Source organism: Cucumis melo, unplaced genomic scaffold (genome assembly GCF_025177605.1).
Source record: "Cucumis melo cultivar AY unplaced genomic scaffold, USDA_Cmelo_AY_1.0 utg001902l, whole genome shotgun sequence".
In the NCBI taxonomy this organism is placed as follows: domain Eukaryota; kingdom Viridiplantae; phylum Streptophyta; class Magnoliopsida; order Cucurbitales; family Cucurbitaceae; genus Cucumis; species Cucumis melo.
The window spans coordinates 20001-26047 of record NW_026124837.1 but is presented as its reverse complement, the minus strand read 5'-3'; the positions used below and the strand labels follow the sequence as shown (position 1 = coordinate 26047).

The window sequence follows — 6047 nt, the reverse complement described above, 5'->3', positions numbered from 1 at the left end:
AACTTCGTAAGAAAATATCTCGAGAAATCTATGAAGATCGAATTAAGTCTCAAGAGGAAAATCGGTGTTTTACTACCAATCACAAATTTCATGTTGGCCCAAGTACTAATACTGGAAATTACGATCAAGGATTACTCTATCAACCATCATCTACTTCAGAGATCATCCCTCCTGAAACTTTTTTCAAATACAAATATGCAGTCTCTTCCTACGAATTAGTAAATTAGGCCGTATACTTTTTTTGTACAGAATAACAAAGCAAAGAACGAGTGAATCTTCATCAATTTTTCATTGTAAATGGGAAATACTTATACAAATAAAAATAAAAAAATGGGGGGGGGAGAAGATGCAGGGTAATTTGTCTTCTTGGCTAGTCAAACATGGACTGGTTCATAGATCTTTGGGTTTCGATTACCAAGGAATAGAGACTTTACAAATAAAGCCCGAGGAATGGCATTCCATTGCAGTCATTTTATATGTATATGGTTACAATTATCTACGTTCCCAATGTGCTTATGATGTAGCACCAGGCGGACTGTTAGCTAGTGTGTATCATCTTACGAGAATCGAGTATGGTATAGATCAACCGGAAGAGGTATGCATAAAAGTATTTGCCGCAAGGATAAATCCTAAAATTCCGTCTGTTTTCTGGGTTTGGAAAAAGTGCGGATTTTCCAGAAAGGGAATCTTATGATATGTTGGGAATTTCTTTATGATAATCATCCACGTCTAAAGCGTATCTTAATGCCTGAAAGTTGGGTAGGATGGCCCTTACGTAAGGATTATATTGCCCCCAATTTTTATGAAATACAAGATGCTCATTAAATAATACGAAACTAATCTTCACTTCGACAACTCAAGATATTCAAATACATTTTTACGTTCTCTTATAGATATAGCATAGTAATTGAAGTCTCATTCATCTTATTATTATTGATTAAAAAAAAATACAATTAGAGATTTGGTGAGATTATCCAATTTGTAAGATACTTATTTTGGATGAGCCACAAGCTAATAGGATGAACTAAATGAGTTCTGCATTATGAACTATGTATCACGCATATGACTTATAGATGTGCTTTAAAAAGTCACATAGGGTGAAATGAAGAAATATAATATGAAAAGAGAATCGGATTCTATTTGTACTGTATCTGAGATGAATCTTGGCCATTCCCGCCTTTCAACTCCCCTAGACTAGACTTTTGGGTCTTATAAGGAACTAATTGAAACTTTCAAATATGTATAAAATAGGAATTGAACGCCAGGAGACAGAGTATGAACAAATAAAAAAGAAGAGGAAACAAAAGAAAATTCTTTTCTTTTACATATCTATATACATCCTTTACATATTTCTATAAATATCCTCTTTATCTTTACTTGTCTATTTTCGACATCTATAAATAGAGTAAAAAATATATATAGTTTAGTTAAAGGGTAGATTTCCAGACATCATCATGTATCAGTATTTTTCATGATCTATATTATTAATGAATCCGTAGAATAGATACTCATACAAATTCATGATGTGCCAAGAACCAGATTTGAACTGGTGACACGAGGATTTTCAGTCCTCTGCTCTACCACTGAGCTATCCCGGCCATTTCCGACACATTATCCTTATTTTAATAGATGACTTTGGTCTATGTCAATTGTAAATAAGAAAAAAGGTATTCCAAAGTCTTCTTTATGAAGATATACGAAATTTCAGGGCTTGGATAAGCTTTTCGAAGTTTCAGTACAGTAGACAGTTAATCATTCAAATTTCACAGATTACTTGCGCAAGGATGTTCGTTTGTACGTCTATCATATAGAAATATATACCACAAGCCTTGTGATAAGAAATCAAATTTCCGCTCAAATACGCTTGTGAAAGAGTCGAATGAATGAGAAACATAACAAAAGTCTGAATTGCTAATGAACGGATAAATAATTAAAGAGGCCAACGGGCCTTTTTAGGGTTTTGGGGATAGAGGGACTTGAACCCTCACGATTTTAAAAGTCGACGGATTTTCCTCTTACTATAAATTTCATTTTTGTCGTTATTGACATGTAGAATGGGACTCTATCTTTATTCTATTCGATCTGATTAATCAATTCTTCAAAAGATCTATCAGACTATGATGGAGTAAATGATTTGATCAATGAATATTCGATTATTTTTTCAACTTGTAGATCTTGGAATCGATTCATAACAATTCGTTCATTTTTATATATAAATTTTATATATATATATAAATATAAATATAAAAATTATAGAAATATAAAAATAGAGATTCGAGTTGTCATTAATCAATATAGTATTTCAGTACGTAATACGTTTATCTTTCATCGTTTCTGGAGTTTCGATGGAAGGATTCATTTCCTTTACTAACGCAACGTCGTCAACTCCATTTGTTAGAACAGCTTCCATTGAGTCTCTGCACCTACCCTTTTTTTTCGGAAAAAAGGATTTGGCTCAGGATTGCCATTTTTAATTCCAGGGTTTCTCTGAATTTGAAAGTTATCACTTAGTAGGTTTCCATACCAAGGCTCAATCTAATTAAGTCCGTAGCGTCTACCGATTTCGCCATATCCCCCTCTTTTAAGATTAGTATCGCATTATGATGTCCTTCCCCGTTTTCTTTCATTTGTATTATACTGGAACCACTCAAGTCATTAGAATACCGATTCCTCTATTGAAAAGTGTTTCCTCCTATTGGATTTCTTGTCTATCTTCTTTCATCTCTCTCTTCTCTATCGGAGACCCATATTTGTTCCGATCCAAAATGATTCTATCATTTTCTGTATCTGCAATTCAATATATATCAATATAGATAGATATATGAACATATATATTTGCCCCTCTTTCTATTATTTTTTTAGTAAAAAATTTTAATACTTAAACGGTCGATTCCCTTGTTCGTCTTATCTTCCACCTTTCAGAATGAAAACATAGAAACGCTTCATTATCATCTCAATTGCATTAAATGCAATTAAGATTAACACATTAATTATTGATACACATCCATTTGATAAATAGATCAAAATTTTCTATCGCTATATTCTATTAATCGTTATATTAATTATTATGTTCTATAATAGAACAATTCCAATATTGAATATTTATTTGAAATGAAATTAGATTCTATTCATATTAATTAGGAATAGCTAAGATCCCAGTAATTTAGTAAATTACTATGCATGTAACATTTCTGTTATGTGAGCCCGCTTAGCTCAGAGGTTAGAGCATCGCATTTGTAATGCGATGGTCATCGGTTCGATTCCGATAGCCGGCTTTTCTCTATTGATTTTATTTTTGACATAATTGATAAATCAAATAAATAAAGAAACGACTTCTTACCCTTTTTCAAAGGTCACCGATCTATGATGTCGTAGGAACTTACTTACCTTTATGACTAAAGGAGGGGTTCTATTTCTGTAGAACAAATCAAGAAAGGAACTCTTACTTTTTTATATCATTTACATATACAATAGGATCCGATATTGATCCAAGTTATCTAATTATTCTTTGTTTTGTAGTACAATACTTTACTGGATTTCACTTCATTTATAATATTTATCATTTAGTTTTCATTTAAGTTTATGAAATTTAAATAAAATAAAATGTTTATGAAATTTAAATAAAATAAAATAAGGAGTCTTTTATGTCGCGTTACAGAGGGCCTCGTTTCAAAAAAATACGCCGTCTGGGGGCTTTACCGGGACTAACTAGTAAAAGGCCCAAAACCGGAAACGATCTTAAAAACCAATCGCGTTCCGGTAAAAAATCTCAATATCGTATTCGTTTAGAAGAAAAACAAAAATTGCGTTTTCATTATGGTCTTACAGAACGACAATACTTAAATACGTTCGTATCGCCGGAAAAGCCAAAGGATCAACGGGTCAAGTTTTACTACAATTACTTGAAATGCGTTTGGATAACATCCTTTTTCGATTGGGTATGGCTTCGACTATTCCTCAAGCCCGACAATTAGTTAATCATAGACATATTTTAGTTAATGGTTCTATAGTGGATATACCAAGTTATCGGTGCAAACCCCGAGATATTATTACAGCAAAAGATGAAAAAAAATCGAGAACACTGATTCAAAATTATCTTGATTCATCCCCCCCCTCAGGAATTGCCAAAACATTTGACTCTTCAGCCATTGCAATATAAAGGATTAGTCAATCAAATAATAGATAGTAAATGGGTCAGTTTAAAAATAAATGAATTGCTCGTTGTAGAATATTATTCTCGTCAGACTTAAACCTAACTAAAAAACAAGGGTTCGGACAATTTCGTCCTCCCCTTCGCCGAAGTCTAAGTAAAGAGACCGAAGGAAAGTAAGGTTTTGATCCGGAAATTTTTCTATCATTCATCTATCATTGATCGGTAGGGGGATTTTCATCTCTTGTGCATTCTTTCCAGTCTTTTCGTTTCCGTACCACAAAAATTCGAAATAAAGAATCCATAAAGGTCTAACCGTTGGAATAATAGTATCGATTGTTATTTGATTTGATACATTGTGGTCAGTAACATTGTTGAATTAGTACGGAAAGAGAGGGATTCGAACCCTCGGTAAACAAAAGCCTACATAGCAGTTCCAATGCTACGCCTTCAACCACTCGGCCATCTCTCCTACAGAATGATTATGGCCCAGAAACCGAGTTAATAGTGAGTCATTAATATTCAATTTTTTTTTTGATAGGCACGTCCAACCAATTCTAACTATACAAATAATTTTTTTTTAACTATGTTTAATGGATACTTTTAGCTCATGATTCTATTTAGTTTTTTAAACTATGATTCCTTTTTTCTAAAAATTCGACTTTTACAGTTTTCGATTTTTCACCAACAACTGTTTATCCCATACATATATCTAGTCACAAGTTATGAATCATAGAATGATTATTCGATTCTTTTTGCTCTTTTTTGTATCATAATTCAATCAAAAAACTTCTAGAATTACCCCAGTCAGATAAATAAAATTCTTTTTTTCTTCAACTTCGCTGAAATCAGAATAGTTCTCTTCATTCTGATCCTACTACATTTGGATGAAATTTAACCGGATTGAAATATTTCTTCTCTTTTATTGATTCCTGTGAAATCAAAAAGAAACAATTTTAATATCGAGTGGGATTTTTTAATGAATCCGTTTTTATGTTATTTCGTACTATGCAATTCCTTTGTTTGTGGGATCATTTTCTCACGAGAGGTAATTAAAAGAAATTATAGAATGGGGTTGTTACCGATGCCTAGATCTGGTGGGATAAATGGAAATTTTATCGATAAGACCTTTTCAATTGTAGCCAATATCTTATTACGAATAATTCCGACAACTTCCGGGGAAAAAGAGGCATTCACCTATTACAGAGATGGTGCGATTTGATTTTTTTTTTTTTCAATTTTCTTTACCGCTCTCCGTCTTAGTAGAAAGACACAGTATTCGGGATAGAAAGAAAACAATAATTGAAATAAATCTACGCTTCTTGGAGGTGCAATTTGAAAATCAAAAAATTCCTTCTGTCGTGTATCCCCGATTAATGTAACCTTAGATGCTAGAATTGTCGATTCTAGTATTAAGCGAAAGGTGTAACCTATGGATTAAGTCAACCCTACTCCACTAGTAAAAATATTCACTAGTAAAAATAGGTAGCAGAGGGGAAGAAGCACTACACCTAGGAATCAACAACACGAAAACTTTGTTATAAATTATACCTTTTCCTTATCGGGATCGGAACTTAGAAAAATGGTTGGGACAACAAACATCCATCTCGTTTGTATTTTGGATACCTGTATAACCATCGAAGACTGTTGAAGTGACTAATTCCTGGAAATTTAGAGGCGTTGAGGACAAAGAAATTGTTAGAGTTACCATTTTTATTTTTATCTAGTAAACCATGCTTGATGTTAAGAAAAGATCTTTTACAGGAAGGTTGGCTAGAGATTTTTTGTAAAAACGCTAGTCCCATGAGTTCATAATGAGAGTATTTCAATGTTTTTTGATTTCATGTATTATTCTCATCTCATTATGCGCATCAGATAAAGGGGGAGCCGTATGAGA

At 32.8% G+C, this 6047-nt stretch overlaps 2 non-coding genes across 2 annotated transcripts; one reads left to right on the top strand and one right to left on the bottom strand.

Annotated features, from left to right (window-relative positions):
• The first annotated feature begins 3202 nt into the window (after nt 1-3202).
• TRNAT-UGU (transfer RNA threonine (anticodon UGU)) lies at nt 3203-3275 on the top strand. The gene has a single exon. It is a non-coding gene; the product is annotated as a tRNA-Thr (tRNA).
• Nucleotides 3276-4535: 1260 nt separating this feature from the next.
• On the bottom strand, nt 4536-4622 carry TRNAS-GGA (transfer RNA serine (anticodon GGA)). Its single transcript has one exon. It is a non-coding gene; the product is annotated as a tRNA-Ser (tRNA).
• Between the last annotated feature and the right edge of the window lie 1425 nt (nt 4623-6047).